Below are 20,845 nucleotides of genomic sequence, written 5' to 3' on the forward strand. Positions count from 1 at the left end.
AACTACATATCTGAGTCTCAGGCAGAGTCTTCGCAGAATTTGGCCCCTTGTAGAAGTCTTCAAGCCGCCTTTTAGCTTTCAACTATGATAATCATCACTTGCTAATTTTATCCTTTTTAGATCCCTAATTTTTGCCTAGGACGCGTCCTAGCGGGAACTTTCAATTTTTTTTTCGCTTAAGATGCCCTTTGCGGGTTTTCATCCTAGTAGTATTTTTCAAGTGATAACACTTCCATCCGCGTTTGGGAGGACCAACGTCTTTGATGATTAACACTGCCCCCCATTCCCGTACACCAAGGAGAAAGATGTTGTCCCAACCTACGGGTGTTGAAAGAGAGTTCTTTCATGAGTCGAGATTTGTGGTTCCTTTGTCGGCCAAATTGAACGAAAGTTATTTATTTTTTTTGCAAGACTCTTCTTATGCAATGAGAATCTTGTGTAAGACTCTTCTGATCACTTTCTTATTTTTGTGTGTTTCGAGGAGATGATCTTCTTATCTACCTTAGACTCAGATAATGCGTTGTAGATGTTCGAAGCTTTGATTAATTTTATTATCTTCTGTCATGCTTATTTTTATTGTGATTGATTTTAGAATTTAATATATGGGAAGAGGGGGAAAAGGAATAAACACAAGAGATTTATGGAAATGACGTATATTATTGATAAATGTAAAAACTTACACAAACCCTTATTTTTTTTGAACTCATGACTGTGGGTGAATGTCATGAGTTGAGCGTGAATTTAAAGCAATTTTTTTTGAAAAAGAAAAAGAGCCCCCTACTCTAGTAATCTCTCAATTTTATATTCCAAGGTCACTCCTCGTCATGCTTGTGCAGTGGGTTCTTGTCAATGCTAGGTGTGTCAGTGTCAAATTTCAACCACCCAGCATCTATAAGTCCTTGCACACGGAATTGTAGGGTCTTGCATCGTTCCACGAAGTGCCCTAGAGAGTTAGAGTGATAGTCACACCTTTCCTCGGGTTTGTACCACGACGAGTAAGGAGGGTCCATCTTCTTTGTTGGAGGAAGTCAGACTAACATCGAAGCCTCTAGGAGTTGAGGTAGTAGCTCTGTGTATGTGATGGGGATTTTGTCTACTACTTTGTCATCTCTAGGCTTTGCCTGTGGTGTGACTTGACTTTTTGGAGCAAAGGTGACGGCGTGGACCCCTTCTTCCCTCTTCATTTCATAGATTTTCCTGGGGTTATAACTTGTCGGAGCCTTCCCTATCTTCCCGCTTTTTAAGCCTTGCTCAACCCTTTCACCTATGGTGACTATGTCAGCAAAAAGGGTTGACGTATTCCCTATCATCTTGTCATAATAGGGTCCAATTAAAGAGTTAATGAACATTGTCACCATCTCTTTGTCAGATAGTGAAGGCTCTATCTGCGCAGCCAATTCTCTCCATCTTTGTGCATAGGTTTTGAAGGACTCATTGCCCCTCTTGCTTAAGCTTTGTAAATTAGACCTATCAGAGAAAAGCATCGGCTAACTGTTTCCATGTCTGGATCTTCCCTCCATCCAGCTGCATGTACCAGTTAAGAGAAACCTCTAAAAGGCTTTCCTGAAAATAATGTATTAGTAGCTTTTCATTGCCCATGTAGGCTGCCATCTTCCTACAGTACATTGTTAGATGTCCTTTTGGACAATTGGGCCCGGTGTACTTTTGGAAGTCAGGGATTTTGAACTTGGCGGGGAATTGGATGTCCTACACTAGGCACATATCTGCAGCCTCTTGAACGTCAAAATTGTGGCCTTCCACAACTCTCAGTCTTTCTTCCAAGGTGTTTAGATGATCTTTGGAAACGTCACCGACGTTGTTATTACTATTGTCGTGCTGCAATTTGTTCATGGCCTCAAGCATTCTAGCCATTTGTTCCTTGAGTTGTTCGAGCTCCTCATTGAGGATACGATTTGTTTCCTCTAGGTCTTCCATAGCTTTTATCTTTTGAGCTCGTGTGAGTACGGAATGTTGAAAAACCACCTCTAAGGGACAAGATAATTTCTTATCAAGCTTATTTAAATGGTAATGCATGAAGGGAGTTTCTATCAAAGACTTGATGGCTCATCCTTGTCGAGAGGTGAGTTATCGATGTTCCTCTTCATAATATTTTATGATGTGACAGAGGGCACACTGATTTCTCGCCTTTGATACAAATCCCCTTGTGATCCTAAATATATGTTATGCATGTTCCTTTTTCTTGTTTTATTTTATTTTTTTTGTTATATTTTTTTTTGAAAAATGCATGATGCCCCTTTTTTTAAAGAAGGGATGTATTCTTCTCACATATCTTATTTTCACACTAGGGTTTCCCCATGATAATGTATTTTAATTTTATGTTTTTTCTTTACCTTGGGGGAATTATATAAACAAATAAATGAATGGTTTGAATAAACAAAATGCAACAAACATATGCTCATACAAAGTAACCCACGAACAGCCACGTTCAAATCCTTGGTCTGTGGTCCCTGTTAAGAAAAGTGCGTTGTCTATGATAGTTCTAATCTCATTGGTCTTAAGGCCCCCAAGGTGCCCCCATTATAGGGACCCAGTATCTCTGTCGCCGTCACCTGGCAAACTCTAAGGTCTGTCGCAGTATTTCGGGCTAGAGTAACTAGTTATCACCTAGAGTGTGATTTCCGACAAGGCTCGCAGGCTCCAAGGCCAAACTTGGACCGGTTGTACGTCAACCACTCCCTATGTTTAGTATCCTCATGGCCCCGGGTGTAGGGAGAACTGTTGTGTGCAAAGGATTGTGTACAGTTTTATTCAAATAGGTGCAGAATTTAAACAAACAAACAAATATTAAAGCCAAACAAATAAAACAAACAAAGTAAAGGGGAAAAATATTTAAATTATTATTTTTATTTTATTAACTTCATCAATTAAATGGGTCTGACCCTCTTTAAACGTCCGCAGTGAAGTCGTCATCTGTTGCAACCCGAAAATTTCTGATCTCGCGACTAATGGTTTAGACATCCTTTTGAAAGTCTCATCAATAAAGGAATGCCCGGACGCCAAACTAATCCTTAATCAATGGTTTTGAAAATAAGTTCTTAGGAGTCGCCACCAATGTTTTACTCAAAACATTGGAAAAAGAAAAGGTTTTTTTTAAATCCAATAATGGCCTTGATAACCAGAATTGGGTTCGGGGGTCGGTTACGTGTAAGGAAGGTATTTAGCACCCTTACAACGCCCTTAATCGGTATCCTATGATGAAGTTAACATTATAAGAAATAATAATATAAATATTAAATCCCCTTTTATTGATGACTATTTACATGCTTAAAATTTAAATTATATGACTAACCCTAAAATATCTACATGATTGCGTTTGTTATAAATAAAAGATGGAGATAAAGATGAGAAATAAAATATAGAAGAAGATTGATTAAAATACCTCTTGAACGAGCTTTTATTGAATCTTCAAATATGGAGAAGGTGCTTTATGGCAACCTTTCACACTACAATATGCCTCACAAATCTCAAGAAATACAATAGGAGGGAGAGAGGGAGAAATTTCGAGCTCTAAGGAGTCTTGGACGAAATTTTTTGGGGTCCTGAGAACTGTGCCCAAGCTGTCTATTTATAGGCCTCAGAAAGGGTCCAGAATGGCCTGTTCCAAAATCAGAACGACCCGTTCTGGATCTGGCCGTTATGTGTTAATTTCGTAACTAGAACGGCCCGTTCTGAAACTGGAACGGCTCGTTCCAAAGATAACATTAACACATAATTTGGTAGACTAGAACGGGCATTCCAAACAAGAGATTTTAGGCTATTTTAAAATCTCGGAACGGCCCGTTCCAGTTTAGGAACGGCCCATTCCGGTTAAGGTTTTTTAACCCTTTTTTAGGTTTGGAACGACCCGTTCCAATTTTGGAACGGCTCGTTCTGGCTTAGGAACGGCCCGTTCCAGCCTATTATTTTTAGGCCTTTGCCTGGTTTAGAACGACCCGTTCTGATTTTGGAACGGCCCATTCCAGACTAGGATTTTTGGCCTTTTTGTGGCTTGGAACGACCCATTCTGATTTTGGAACAGCCCGTTCCAGGCCACTAAAACCAATTTATTTGAGCTTTAGGCCTTCTGATGTCCTTTCTTGTTGTTTGCATGCTTTGGGAGCTCCTTCCCTTCATAATAGAGGTCCATTTCCTTGTTTGTATGCCCCCGGACAAAATTGGGTGTCTACAAGAGAGAAGTCCATCATAGAGTTATTTCAGGAGGCTCAAATTACCACGAACAAGGATGCATTGAAGAGAAATAAAGTTGGTCTGCGTCCAAATCCACGACCGTACATTATCGACAGGACGATAAGTGTGCTTTGTGGAATTTACCCTATCAATTGGGCTGAACACTATGTATTTTAAATACCCACTACACATGACCTAGGATACTACAGACCAGTGTACTCTTGGCTTGAAGAAGGCTCAATCATACTGAACGTTGAAAGAAACCCTCTACGCGAATCGCAAGGGAACACCCATAAGTATGAAGCCATTCTCCCAAACAAGCCCATGTATGGACCAGAGTACTACTACCAGAGTCAACCTCCTCCTACTCCTCTCTTCTCCATACTCACTTATCTGCCTGGCTTTGGACTTAAGGAGAAGTCTCCTCCATCCTCTCCACAAAAGGATGGAGAACAACCCAAATGTGTTTTGTTTGAATACTATCCTTTGAAGCACTTTCCTGTTCTTACCATCACTGACTCTCATAGGAAATTGGACGAAAAAAAAGCCCCCATATCTGAAAAAAAGAACTTCCTGTGTTGGTATACAAATACGAGGAAGGGGAATACATGTGCACTCCTTATTGCCTTGACATTCCATTCTCCCCGTCTGAGGCCTACCTAGCTCTCCCACCTGGCACAATCACGACTCTTCCTCCACGTACCTTGAAGAGGCAGATCTATACAAGAGGGGTGATCAAGTCCAAAACTGCATGGACTCCACCATAAGGAACTCCTCAACTCTTACTTCCTCTACACCAGCAACCATCCTCCTCATCTCCCAAATGTAAAAACAAAACCTCATCCACTACAACCATCCATCTGAGAAAAACCAAAGGTAGAATTCGTTAACCTACCAAAAAAATTCACCCCTATACATATAGCTCTTTATCGCTCTCTCTTTGTGTCCGACTTTGTTTCATTCAGCCATTTGCACCTCTGCATAGATACACCAATACAGCTATATTTACCTCCTTCCCTATACACAAATCAAGACACTCTAATTTTTGTCTATCTTGATCGTGTTTGCCCCCGTCTTCCCCCAATCAATCCAAACAAGATGAAAGATCCTGCACTACATTTAGGATCGAGGCCTGAACCATCAAGGGTTGAGGTTCTCTACTACAAAGGAGTTGTTGAGATTGGGGGAGCCTGAGCTTGACAAGATCATCTCTGAAGCTTGAAGAGTTTTGATGATAACAAATGTGTATCAAGGACAACAACAACTTAGAAGACAAAAACAAAGTCAAAGAAAGTGCTATGTAATAGGAATTAGAATATAAATTGTTTTGATTGAGTTTATTTGTTGTGTGTGCTGTGTGCATAAGCTAAATCTATATCTAAACTGATTAGGGAATGTATGATGATGAGTTGAAAGGATTAAGAAGTTATTTTGAGACTTAAAATGAAGTTTTGAAAACTAACTCAAAATAATCGATTATCATTAAATATAATCAATTATTCCAGCAACAGGAAAAATGGGATGCCTTGCTACAATAATCGATTATTTGTGAAATAATCGATTATGCCAGAAATGACTCTCTGGAATAATCGATTATCAAGCAAAATAATTGATTATATTGTTCTTGGTTGGTTTCCATAAAACCTGAAGAACAAAATAATCGATTATTCTTTAAAATAATCGATTATCTGGTTCTGAAACTTTTATAAATAGTTTGAATTTTTTGAAACTTCAGAACAGAGTTAGAATTGAGAATCAAAATTAGAAAAGCGTTTTTGTGAAGTCTTTGTGACAATCTTGGAGAGTTTTCTTTGTGAATCCAAGAAGAAAAACGTTTGTGAAAATCTTTGAGAAACAATCATCATCATCATCAAATTCTTGAAAGGGAAGAGATTAAGATTTGCTTCTAGATTTCAGGTGAATTCGTTCCTTAATTCTTTGTGAATACTTGTAAAATCTTTGAGAAACATAATGTTTCAAAAATTTTGTGAGGAACATGGTATAAACCATAATTTCTCAGCACCTAGGACACCTCAACAAAATGGGGTTGTTGAGAGGAAAAATAGGTCTTTAGAAGAACTAGCTAGAACTATGTTAAATGAAACAAGATTGCCAAAATATTTTTGGGCTGATGCTGTTAACAAAGCTTGTCATGTGTTAAACAAAGTTCTGATCCGACCTATATTAAAGAAAACACCCTACGAAATTTACAATGGAAGGAAGCCTAACATTTCATATTTTAGAGTGTTTGGGTGTAAGTGCTTTGTGCTGAACAATGGGAAAGAGCAACTTGGAAAATTTGATGCAAAGGCTAATGAGGCAATCTTTTTAGGATACTCTACAAATAGCAAAGCTTATAGAATTTATAATAAAAGAACTCTAGTTGTTGAAGAATCTGTCCATGTTGTATTTGATGAATCCAACAAACAAGAGACAAGGCAAACTAAAATTGATGACATGACTGATTTGCTTGATCAACCTCTATTGGAAAGTGAAACTAATAACAAGCCTAAAGAGAGTGAATCACATGAAAACACAAAGGAAACAAGTGAACAATTGCCTAAGGAATGGAAAACTTCTAGGGACTTATCAATGGATAACATAATTGGAAATATTGGTAAGGGAGTCTCAACTAGGAGTGCCATCAAGAATATTTGCAATACTATGGCTTTTGTGTCACAAGTGGAACCTAAGAGTATTGATGAAGCACTAAAAGATGAACATTGGTTAATGGCCATGCAAGAGGAACTAAATCAGTTTGATTATCCAATTATAGGAACCAAGTGGGTTTTTAGAAATAAGCTTGATGAATCTGGAATAATTATAAGAAATAAGGCAAGACTAGTGGCTAAGGGGTATAATCAAGAAGAGGGAATTGACTATGATGAGACTTTTGCCTCTGTAGCAGGGATAGAAGCCATTAGATTACTTCTTGCTTATTCCTCTATAATGAATTTCAAGATTTATCAAATGGATGTGAAAAGTGCTTTTCTCAATGGGTTGATACAAGAAGAAGTGTATGTTGAGCAACCACCAGGCTTTGTGGATTTTAAAAATCCTAATCATGTGTACAGGCTTAAAAAAGCACTTTATGGCTTGAAGCAAGCTCCAAGATCATGGTATGACAGGTTGAGCAAATTTTTGATTGAAAATGACTATGTGAGAGGAAAAGTGGATAATACATTGTTTGTCAAAAAGTTCAAAAATGATACAATGTATGTTCAAATCTATGTGGATGATATTGTATTTGGATCTGCCAATACTTCTCTATGTAAGGAATTTGCTAAAACCATGCAAGGAGAATTTGAAATGCCAATGATGGGGGAGCTTACATTCTTTTTGGGGTTGCAAATCAAACAAATGAATGATGGAATTTTCATAAGTCAAAGCAAGTATTACAATGAACTTCTGAAAAAGTTTGGTATGGAAGGGTGTAAGGAGGCTGCCACACCAATATCAAACAATTGCAATCTTGACTTAGATGAGAAAGGAATAATTGTTGATAGATCAAAGTATAGAGGTATAATTGGATCACTCTTATACTTGACAACTAGTAGGCCTGATATAATGTTTGTTGTGTGCCTTTGTGCAAGATTTCAGGCTAATCCAAAAGAATCTCACATGAAGAGTGTAAAGAGAATTCTTAAATATTTGAAAGGGACAATCAATGTAGGTTTGTGGTATCCAAAGGGAGTCTCACTAAGTCTGATAGGCGACTTTTGAAATTTCTGAAGCATTTGAATGGTTATATGCGCGCCAAACCCTTAAAACTTCCCATAAACTCTTCAGTTACAAAAACTCTCCCACTTAGAAGGTGCTAGGGCATAACCTCTCTCAAAACCTCTGTTTCTCTTATTTTCTCGCATTCTCTCAAACCCTCAAACCCTAACCCTCTCAACTCTCTCATTTTCTTCTTCTCCACCAAGACCCATTCATGGCTTCTTCTTCCAAGAGACCCAAGAAGCTTGAAGTGAGGGGGAGCAAGCACCCTCTGCCCTCAGGGCAACTGATTTCCAAATGGTTTCTAGATGAGAAGACCCAAGAGTATTATTTCAAGTGGTATGCGGGGCAGAGAATCATCCCTCCTAAGACCCTGAAGATGGAGTTGTTCAAAAATGAAGGCTTTAGCTTTCCAACTCTTCTGGAGCACCAAGAACTTGCAAAGTTTTTGGAAATGGAGGGTCCCTATTACCCTGAGCTGATCAGGTTATTTCTCTGTTTTGCTACAAGCAATGAAGGTATTGTGAAATCTGTGGTGAAGGGGAAGCTGATTAAGCTTGACGGGCCAACATTGAAGGCGACTGCCGGGCTAAGCGGCACGGGACGTGAGAAACCCCAACCCTTCAATTTTGGTGACTTTGAGGAGCTGACGACCTTCAGGGATTGTCAGAGGAATCCTGAAACCACCAACTACAACAAGTTTTTGGTGGGAGGTATGAAAAAGAATTCTTGTTTAATTTTGTTCATTATTGCTTGGATGTTAAAACCCTGTTTTCATAACCATGCCCAAATGTCAAGGGATGACATTCTATTGATGCATGTGATTAAGAAGAAAATCAAGATTGATTGGGTGTCAGTTGTTAATGAATGTATGTGGAAAGCAAGATGGAAAGAGGATGGACCGATTCTGTATGCTCTGTTGCTGTAAAAAAATTTTGAGAATGCAGGGGTAGACTTGACAGGGGAAAGGAAAATAATTCTCCATGCTTCTAACAAGATTGAGAAATCTTCCTTACATCACATGGGGATGCTTGTAGACACCTAATTTCGCAGAATTTAAATAAACAAACAAACAGATATTAAAGCCAAACAAATAAAACAAATAAATTAAAGGGGAAAAATTATTTAAATTATTATTTTTATTTTATTAACTTCATCAATTAAATGGGCCTGACCCTCTTTAAACGTCCCTAGTGGAGTCGCCATCTGTCGCAACCCGAACATTTTCGATCTCGCGACCTATGATTTAGACATCCTTTTAAAGTCTCATTAATTAAGGAATGCCCGGACACCAGACTAATCCTTAATTAATGAGACTTTTAAAAGGATGTCTAAATCATAGGTCGCGAGATCGAAAATTTTCGGGTTGCGACAATGCTTAAACAGGAAGATAAATGGGTGTTTAAGGGAGATGTACCGCCAACCCCTGAGCTGGCTACAGATGAAGATGGTGTTCCATCACATGATGAGGACCAGCCACCTCAGGTTGAAGCTGAGCCTGACAGGGAGCCAGAAGCGGAGCCTAAGCCGTTCTCACCATTTGAGCAAATCATGATAAATAAGCTTGATGCGGTGATGGACATGTCTAGAAGGCATGAGTCCTTGTTTTCTGGTATTCTTGACAGGTTTGATGATCTTGATCGTGAGGTGCAGCGACTCAAGACTCACCTAGGCATACCTGAGGATTCAGAGTGATTTGTGCTCTATTTTGCTGATTAGTTTAATTAGGACTTTTAAATTCTGCTTTTGGATTTTAATTTCAATTTGGTTGTAATATTTTAATTCTGGAACAATTTATTTGCTTTAATCTGTTGAACAATTAAATTTCTGATGAAATTTGAAGTTTATTTTGCTGATATACTGATTTGAATTGTGTACCAAATTGTGATTTGGTTGGTTGATGCATTAATACTCTGTTCTTGAGCATGTTGATTGATGTTCTGTTTTTGGACTTGGATATATGTGTTCTTTTTGATATTTGATTAGCATAATTGATAATAATGTACTGCACATTATGATTTTGGTTGACAAGTGAATGTTTTTGTTCATAGAGTGATTGAAGCTAATTTGATCAATTTGAAAATTTTCTGTTCACAAAGTTTGGATGATTGATCAATACCTTTGATTTGTTTTGGTATTGTTCTAAGCACATAAGGAGTATGCATATGGCTTATATTGTATGTTATGAGCAAACATAGCTTAATTTGTTTTTAATAATGCCAAAGGGGGATAAAGGTTGTTGTGTGTATATGGTTTTTGCTTTGCAGGTATTGTGCTTGTGTGTGTGTGGTTTTGCAGGTGGTATAAGTGAAAAAGCACACTGGTTAAAGCCTAGCTTGGTTGTGTCATGGTTTGTCATCATCAAAAAGGGGGAGATTGTTGAGATTGGGGGAGCCTGAGCTTGACAAGATCATCTCTGAAGCTTGAAGAGTTTTGATGATAACAAATGTGTACCAAGGACAACAACAACTTAGAAGACAAAAACAAAGTCAAAGAAAGTGCTATGTAATAGGAATTAGAATATAAATTGTTTTGATTGAGTTTATTTGTTGTGTGTGCTGCGTTCATAAGCTAAATCTATATCTAAACTGATTAGGGAGTGTATGATGATGAGTTGAAAGGATTAAGAAGTTATTTTGAGACTTAAAATGAAGTTTTCAAAACTAACTCAAAATAATCGATTATCATTAAATATAATCGATTATTCCAACAACAGGAAAAATGGGATGCCTTGCTGCAATAATCGATTATTTGTGAAATAATCGATTATCCCATAAATGACTCTTTAGAATAATCGATCATCCAGCAAAATAATCGATTATATTTTTCTTGGTTGGTTTCCAGAAAACCTGAAGAACAAAATAATCGATTATTCTTTAAAATAATCGATTATCTAGTTCTAAAACTTTTATAAATAGTTTGAACTTTTTGAAACTTCAGAACAGAGTTAAAATTGAGAATCCAAATTAGAAAAGCGTTTTTGTGAAGTCTTTGTGACAATCTTGGAGAGTTTTCTTTGTGAATCCAAGAAGAAAAACGTTTGTGAAAATCTTTGAGAAACAATCATCATCATCATCACATTCTTGAAAGGGAAGAGATTAAGATTTGCTTCTGAATTCCAGGTGAATTCGTTCCTTAATTCTTTGTGAATACTTGTAAAATCTTGAGAAGGGTTTCGCAAGTGGTAAGGATTCTTGTAGTGGGTTTCTATAAGGGGTGCTTTCTTGGGGTCAAGAAAGTGGTTATCTTGAATGTAGGAGTATATGCAAGTGTAGTATGCTTGTAAACCTTCTTCATTAAGATAGTGGAACAAATCTTGATCAGGTTTTGATTGAGGACTGGATGTAGGTCACATGTGGAGTGGCTGAACCAGGATAAAAGACTTGTGCAATCTTCTCTTACTCTTATCTTTTACTTTGTGTAATATCTTGATTGTGCATTAAAGAAGATAGTTCTTGATTAACATTTGTGCATGAATAATGTTGGTTTAAACTGAATTAAAGCATTACATATTATTGTGTAATCAAGAAACCATATAGGTTTCATTCTTGTATAACAAGTCTTTAAGAAACTTCATTGAAAATTCATTTTTAGAAAATTTTAATTGAAATAAAGATCCTAAATACTCTGAAAATTTTTAAAGTGTCATAGAATCCAATTCACCCCCTCTTGGATTGTGACATTTTTTTCTAATAGGAATAAACTTGGATAAGCAACAGGACCTTGCTAGAGCACTACAATACACTAAAAACAATGCTGAAAAGTTCTATCAGAACTTCATGTACAAGTGCAATCAAGAGGCAAATTTGTCTGGACTCTCAGACGAAGAAAAGGCTAAAACACTTATGCTACGCAGGTATCGCTGGATGACCCCTTGTATATTGGTGCACTTTAGTGACACATCTGTGGCCTTTCTTCGAAGACGACGAGGGTAAGATCTTGACACTCTTAGCAAAAAATACCTCGTTCATTCCTCACTCTTCAACTTGGATCTCTACAAAGATGAATGGAAGGCTGTCATAGACACATGGCATATGAATAGAGAAGGAGGTATGTATAGTTTCATGCAGAGGTGTATCTATACATAGGCGCAAATGGCCAATTATTGTAAGGTCCGATACAGAGAGGGAGAAATAGTGACTAATATGTACAAGAAGGAATTTAGTCAAAGAATTGAATAACTCTACCTTTGGTAGAGGGGATGGAGGCTTATTTGATTGGTTGGAGGATGATATTTTCTTTCTGGATAGTGATGAGGATGAGGGTTGTTGACGGAGAGAATGGATGAGTTGAGGAGTTCTCTGTGGTGGATTCCATGCGAATTTGGACTTGATCACCCTTCCTAGATAGATATTTCTCTTGAAGGTTGGTGGAGAAAATAGTTATGGCACCAGGTGGAAGGGCTAGATAGGCTTCAGACGGAAAGAAGGATATGTATGGGCAGTATGGTGTGTACTCATACACTCCTTCCTCATATTCATATTCTGAAACAGGTAGAGCATTTTGGCATGGTGGAGAGGAGTTCTCACCTGTTTGACCGTGAGGGTCATTGACAATAAGTGCTAGAAAGTGCTTTAGCAGAAAATACGTAGATGAAGGATGTCTAGGTGTTTTTGCTTGCTGTGGAGAAGATGGAGGTGATTTTTGCTTGAGTCCAAAGGCGAGAGGACGAACAAGAATGGAGAATGGAGTCGGAGGAGGAGGCTACTCCAGGTAGTAGTACTTTGGTCCATATGTAGGCCTGTTTGGAAGAATGGCTTTATACTTGTGGGTGTTCTCTTGCGAATAATGCAGAAGATTTCCTTCAGTGTCTAGTATGATTGAGCCTTCTTCAAGCCAAGAGTATATTGGTTTGTAGTACCCCAGGGCGTGTATGTTAAGCTTATACAAAACATAGCACCCAACCCAGTTGATGGGGTAACGTCCACAGAGCACACTAATCATCCTGTTGATGATGTAGGGGCGTGGCTTTGAATGCAGACCAATCTTATTTCTTTTCATAATATCTTGATTGGTTGTAAGATGGTCAGCCTGAAGCAATTATGCTTTTCCATTTAGGTTAGTTGTTTTAGGGAAAATGATGGAGTATATGTCCGTCCCTGGGTCCATTCCTTCAGGAATTAGAGAGTTTGTTAGTTCCTTAAGAGAAAATGATGGAAAGGAGGGAGGCCTTGGTGGTAAGATCATGAGATCGTCCTTGATAGTAGTCTTCCTCTTCCTCAGAGCCAAGGTATTTACAGAAACAACCTATAAGGAGATTGTTTAGGTTTTATAGCAATTTGGTTTATTAATTTTGATCAGACAAAGTTTATCAGAGGTCAAAGGAAGGAAGATAGAGAAATGTCACTTATGAGAGAAGAATGTTCAGTGACAGGAGTAATAGAAATGTCCGCGGAGTTTTTCATTTGAGCTTAAGAGACGGTGACTTCAATGATTGACACAATTGTCTCCTGTTTAGCTTCATGTGTAAGAGCACATGCAAACGATTCTATTTCCATGGCAACCTTTCAACCCAGCTTGATGGGTCATTTTTACTTGGGCTGAGGTGGTGCAAAGGGAGGTTGAAAAGCCCTTTTCTTCAAAGCCTTCCCAATGGGTTGACCATCCTCAACATCAGACGCATAGTCTTCTTCTTATGCATGAACAATCATCTTTTTAGTTGGTTGTGCAACGACAACCAAGGCTTTACTCTTCTCAGGAGATGGAGAGGGTAATTGCTTCCTGCTAGAGCGTGTTACAAGGTGTTCTCCTCCAATCTCCTTCTTTACCTTTAGGGCTACTGGGGGGCCGGTGATGGTGTAGCTTATAGGCATCTTGCCCAAGTTAACCTTCCCAAAGACAATGGGTTGCAATCTCTTTTTTCTACCCATCGCCAAGATTCTATGTTTCTCGCCATCTTCAAGAGAAAAGAGGGTGTGGTAGACATTGTGATCCCAAAGAATTTTGTTGAGAAGCATGGTATGAACCACAAAGTCCTTGCAATCTTTCAGACACTTTCTCCAATTCTGATAAAGTATCTGTGGTAAGTTGAAGGCTCCTCCAGTCATCATCTGAAATAAATAAAATTTATGCATGTCCGAGATGCTGTCTTTGGCGCCTACCTTATGAAGGATTGACTTTTTTAGGATATGCTGAAATATTTTTTTGCTTTGTCATCAAGTTTGTTGTAGGCAATGGGTCCTCCTTCTCCCTCCTTGTGAATGGTCTTGGTGACGTTGGTTAGACCATCGACATCAGACATCCACTCCTTGAGATAGAGGAGGCTTATTCTTTCTCACCCAATGGCTTGTGCGATAGAAGCAGGACATACTCTGACCTTTACTCTGAGCACAGTTCCCTCGAATAATCCTGGAAAAACCTTCAATGACTCATAGAACATCTTGATCAATCCAGGGTACACTACTTCCTTGACATTGAAGTACCCTAGAATCCCACATTCTTCCAAGTCATTATAGATGGGTATTCCCCATTCCTCCATCTAAGGGATGTTGAAATGATGCTCCAGGTACATCACTAGCTTCACCTCCGTAGAGAATGTGTGAGTGTAGTCGGTTGCCTCTCGCATCTCAGTAGGGATATTGATAGAGGAAGTGTTCTCAAGTTGAGTGGCCATTGAAAAGGATTCAAAGGTTTTGAGAGTTTTAGGGTTATGGAGTTCAGAGATAGAAGGAGTGCATAGAGAGCGAGATGAAGTGTGCTAGAGAAGTTAAGAATATTTTATTGAAACAGAAAGGTATTTCTGTTTTTATTTATTTATTTTTACTGTTTGTAGGACGTGGCTGTTAGAAAAGAATGGCCCAATCCAAGAGGGGGGTGAATTGGATTCAATGACCCTTTAAAAAATTTATCAGAGTTTTTGGATCTTAAATTCAATCAAAACTTTTCTATGACAGAATTTTCAAATGAAGCAGTCTTAAAGACTAGTTACAATGATATGAATGCAATGTGCAACTTGATTACAAGACAATGAGGTTCAAATATAATATCCAATTATAGATTTAAACCATCAAAATTCACATACACATGTTAATCAAGTTTTATCTTCTTTAAAGCACAACCAAGAAATTACAAAATAAGAGATAAGGTTGAAGAAGATTGCACAAGTCTTTTATACTGGTTCAGCCACTCCACATGTTACCTACATCCAGTCCTTAATCACCACCTGATTAAGATTTGATCCACTATCTTTTAGCAAGAAGGTTTACAAGCACACACACATGCATATACTTCACTACAAAAAGATAACCACTTTCTTGACCCCAAGAAAGTAACCCTTGTAGAACCCACTACAAGAAACTTCACCACTTGAGAAACCCTTCTCAAGATTTTTCACAAAGATTCACAAAGAATAAAATGAAACGAATTCACCTGGAATTCTTGAACAAATCTTTGTCTTCCTCTTTTAAGAGTATGATGATGATGATGATTTCCTCACAAGCTTTTCACAAACGTTTTTCTCTTGGATTTCACAAAGAAAAACTCTCCAAGATGTCACACAGACTCTCTAAAACGTTTTTACCAGTTGATTATCAGTTCTTACTCAATGTTATGAAGTTTCAAAAGAGTTCAAACTATTTATAAAAATTCAAACCCAGATAATCGATTATTTTAAAGAATAATCGATTATTTTGTTCTTTAGATTTCTGGAAATCAATCAAGAACAATTTAATCGATTATTTAGCTGGATAATCGATTATTCCAGAGAGTTGTTCCTGAAATAATCGATTATTTTGGCAAATAATCGATTATTACAACAAGGCATTCCACTTAGCCCACTTGCTGAAATAATCGATTATATTTAACAATAATCGATTATTTTGAGTTAGTTCTTAAAACTTCATTTTAAGTCTCAAAATAATTTTCCAATGTTTAACTCATCATCATCTACTCCGTACTTGATTCTAGACAAGATTTGCTCAATGCACAAAGCACACACAGACACAAATATAACAATTCATTTATAACAATTTGCTTCCTAAGCTCTATTACATAGCTATACTTCAAGGTATTTTTCTTGACTCTTCCTTGACTTTGTTTTTGTGTTCAATGTTGTTGTTGTACACTTGTTGTCTCCAAGTTGTTGTGATCATCAAAACTCTTAAAGTCTTCAGCTCCCCTAAGCTCAACAATCTCCCCCTTTTTGATGATGACAACCCATGAACTAATCCATGAACCAATATTCACTTAACTTCTTATTGTGCCATATTGTGCCACGAACCACCTGCACAACACACACACACAAGCACAATACCTGCAAACAACAACTAAACACACAATACACAATACCATTTCTCCCCCTTTGGCATTATCAAAAACAAAGTAAGCCAAGGTTAACAAAGAATTGCCATGTACAGATTCTCTCCAGCAATATTATCATAAATGAACCAATTTTGGTTCTGCAACTCAAACCAAATTTTAACCAATTTGTGATGCCAATTGTGCACCATATCACAAACCAAACCAAATCAAGTCAAGATAGTCATTTTCACAGTACAAAAATAGAGTATTCCAAAGCACAAATAATCACATTCCAACATATATGCTCACCAAAAACAGAGCATTTTGCATCAGCAATCCAAACCAAGCTTTGGAATCAAAATTGAACCAACACATTAACAAACAAACTTCAAATTCATCAAATTTAAATTGTTCAACATCAAAAGCAATAAAAGTGTTCAGGAATTAAAATCATTACAACCCAAATGAACTTAAAAATTGTTCCAAACTTGAATTTAAAAACTAAGCAAAATAACAAAAACAGAAATCACTCCTCATCCTCCAGAATACCAAGCTGCATCTTGATGAGTCTGACTTCATGATCTAGGTCATCAAACCTATCAAGAATTCCAGAGAACATGGATTCATGTCTCCGTGACATCTCCATCATAGCATCCATTTTGCTGATCATGATCTGTTCAAACGGTGAGAACGGCTTCAGCTCCGGCTCAGCTTCTCTAGGCTCAGCTTCCACCTATGGTGGCTGATCCTCATCATGAGAAGGAACACCGTCCTCATCTGTAGCTGGCTCCGGGGTAGGAGGAACATCTCCTTTAAAAACCCACTTATCTTCTTGCTTCAGCATACCCATGTGGTGCAAAGAAGATTTCTCAATCTTATTTGACGCGTGTAGAACAATCTTTCTTTCACCTGTCAAATCTACTCCAGCATTTTCAAAAATTTTAGACAAGAGTAAAGCATAAGGAATCGGACCGTCTTCCTTTCTCCTTGCCTTCCAGATACAATCGTTCACAACCGACACCCAATCAATCTTAATTTTCTTCTTAATCACATGCATTAACAAAATGTCATCCCGAGACATTTGTGCATGGTTGTGCAACCTCGGTTTTAACATCCAGGCAATAATGAAAGAAATTAAACGAGAGTTTTTCTTCATACCTCCCGCCCAAAATTTCTCGTAGTTGGTGTTAGATGGAACCCTTTGACAGTCCCGGAACGTTGTCAGTTCTTCAAAATCCCCGAAATTGAATGGTTGAGGTTTCTCCTTTCCAGTTCTGCTCAGCCCAGCAGCCGCTTTCAATGTAGGTCCATCCAGCCTGATTAACTTCCCCTTAATCACAGATTGCATAACCCCATCATTAGTGGAGGCAAAACAAAGGAATAACCTGATTAGCTCCGGATAATAGGGTCCTTCCATTTCCAAGAACGCCTTCAACTCCTGATGCTCCAAAAGGGTTGGAAAGCTAAACCCCTCGTTCTTGAACCAATCAAGCTTCAAGGTCTTCCGAGGAATGATTTTCCGACCGGCGTACCACTCAAAGTAGTATTCTTGAGCTTTCTCATCCGCAAACCACTTTGTGATTAGCTACCCAGAGGGAAGAGGACGCTTGCTCCCCCTCACTTCGAGCTTCTTGAGCCTTTTTGATGGAAGGTGGCTTAGTTCCATGCACGCCCTTGATCTTGGTTCAACAAGGGAGACTCCAAAAGATGATGAAAAATGGAGGAGATGGTGGCGGAAGCACAAAAGGTGATGGTGAAGATGGTTTGCTCAAGGTTGTCTCATCCAAGTGTAGGATGAAACCTATTTAGGGTTTTGCTTTTATGGTGGAGATGGGAGGAGGTTAGCCAAAGGCAACCTAGTGCTAAGGAAAAGGGTTGTGTTTAGGTTAGGGAAAGGTCACGCTCAAATGGTGTATGGAAGGTGTTTGGTGGGGTGTTGCTCCTTTTGGCTAGCTCACTTCACTAAGGTTGGTGAAGGCCACCCAAGGTAGGCCAAACTCACTCACTCACGGTGGTGGAAGGAGGAGGAGAAGGGGAGGAGGCCGTGGAGTTCCTAGAGACTAAGGAGAATGACAATGAGGCAAAATGCACACTCAATATCATTAATATCCAAAGTATCTACAAGGAGCTAGACTAGGGGGATATATAGGAAGGCTTGCATTTAGGGTTGCATTTAGGGTGAGTGGCCGAATTTCACTAGGGAGAAATGCACCCTAAATGAAATGCCAAATGCAACCCTAGATGCTACTTGGTGGCCAAGTTTGGCATCTTTAAGGGTTTAGGTTGGCTATAACAAGGTGCATGATAAGTCCATGCATCCTTGGCCCTCCAATTGGGCCTAAGCCTACCTAACACCAAAAAAAATGACCAAACAACACCACTAAGTGTGCGTCACCTCCTTAATGGATGCACCCTAGCCCAATTAAAATCCTAAGCATCTAAATTAACTAAAACACCCCATAATACAAGGGCAAAATAGGAAATACAAAGAAATAAATCCTATGACTAAAATACCCCAAAATACAAGGGTAAAAATGGAAAGCAAATTAATACTAGACTACTCTAATTATAAACCATGTGATGGGCTCCACATGAAGTGTCAAGGATGGTCCTCCATCATACCCTCCTTCTTGAGAAGGATTTGACCACAAATCTTCAAGCTCTTCCAATCCATTGATCCTTCAAAAGATGTAACCACAATTAGGGAAGTAAAATACTAAAACTTAACTATGCAATCCTTAAGCACACAATTTGTTGAATGAAAGCACTAGGGGAAAGGAGAGAGCCAAAGAGGCTTCACCATTAAAATTATTGGCCCCATGCAATTCATTCACCAAATTATCTAACTTAGGGATTGGGTGCCTTTTATACAATGATGGCGTTCTAAAATGGTGCACATCCTCTATTGCCATCTTTCCTTGGCACCAAAGAAAAGAGGATGGCACAAGGGTTAAGGTTCACTTGAACCTAGCCCTTTTTCTTCAAAGGAAAAATTCTTTTTTTCTTTTCTTTTCTTTTTGTTTTTGTTTTTGCTTTTCTCTTCATCATCTTTCTTAGCCTTTAGTTTGAGTTGGTCCTCATTCACTTGAGAGGGTGATAGAGGACACCACACAAACTTCTTACCTAAGTGTTGGAAACTTATTTTATTGGTGAGACCATCATGGATTATGTGCTTGTCAAATTGCCATGGCCTCCCAAGCAAGACATGACTAACCTCTAATGGCACTATATCACACAAAATTTCTTCTTTATATTTGCCAATAGAGATTGGTATGCTTGCTTGTTGGTTAACTACAACACCTCTTTCCTCATTGATCCATTGCATTTTGTAAGGTTTAGGATGAGGTTTTGTAGTTAAGGCGAGCTTATCAACCAATCTAGTACTACAACAATTAGAAGTAGACCCACTATCGACAATGAGAGAACAAGTACTTTCTAAGACCTTGCATTTTGTTTGAAACAAGTTCTCTCGTTGTGATTGGTTAATTTCACTAGATTGATTGTTAAGGAGCCTTCTAACCAACAATAGGTCTCCTTCACAAGGTAAGATTTCTTCCTCGGATGCTAAAACTTCTTCTTCATCATTTGAAGATGAGGAAGTAGCTTCATCATGGCTACTATAGTGATCTTGGCCCTTTAAAAGCATGGTTTTCTTGGTGGGACATTGTGAAGCAATGTGCCCACGGCCAAGACACTTGAAACACTTGATGTCACTTGTTTTAGTGTCTTTGGAAGATGCCTTAAAAGATGAATTTTCTTTTTCTTCTTTGGGATAAGGTAGGGAAGAGTGACCCTCCTTCTTAAAACTCTTGGAATAAGAGGGAGTGGAGTCTTTTCGAAAAGGTTTTCTTTGAAGTTGGTGCTCCACCCTTGAACAAAGTTGAACTAGTTCATTCAAATCCCTATAAGGTAGAAGTTCAACTTTGTCTCTTATCTCAAGATTTAGACCACTTTGAAATCTAGAGATTGTGGTCCTCTCTTCCTCCCTAATCCCAGCCCTCATCATTAGCAACTCCATAGATTGCCTATATTCTTCCACACTAGAGGACCCTTGTTTCAACCTTTGAAGCTTATCCATAAGCTCTCGGTCATAGTATGGAGGAATATGCCTCCTTCGTAAGGCACTACGGAGCTCATTCCAATATTGGATTTGGGGCTCATGATTTATTCTTCTTTCTTTTTCTAAGGAGGTCCACCAATACATAGCATGCCCTTGGAAGCTAAGGGTTGCTAAGGAAACCTTCCTATCTTCACTTATTTTATGGCAAGAGAAAAGTTGTTCAACTTTCATTTCCCAATCCAAATAATTTTCAACATTATCTTTGCCATGAAATGGGGGAAGAGTGAAGTTAGGTTCCCTATTGGAAGACTCCCTATGTCTATGATGCCTTGGGGGTCTTTGATAGTAACCATCATTGTGATGGCTACTAATGAAGGTATCACTTAGAGGTTGGGTATGATGCCCTTCCTCCTCATGATCACTTGCATACATATGCCCCTTACCTCTTGAGGGTTGAGGAGAAGTGACTCTTGGTTTTGAACCACTAGCCTCTCCTCCCATAACTAATCTTTCTAGCAATCTTTTTATTTCATCATTATTCTTTTCCAACTCTTTTTCTTTTCTTCTAATCTCTTCCTCTCTTTTTATATTTTCCTCTTCTTTTTTTCTTAGGTACTCTTTTAATTCCCTAAGTTCATC

Source organism: Cajanus cajan, chromosome 2 (assembly GCF_000230855.2).
Source record: "Cajanus cajan strain Asha chromosome 2, NIPB_CcT2T_4, whole genome shotgun sequence".
Classification (NCBI taxonomy): Eukaryota; Viridiplantae; Streptophyta; class Magnoliopsida; order Fabales; family Fabaceae; genus Cajanus; species Cajanus cajan.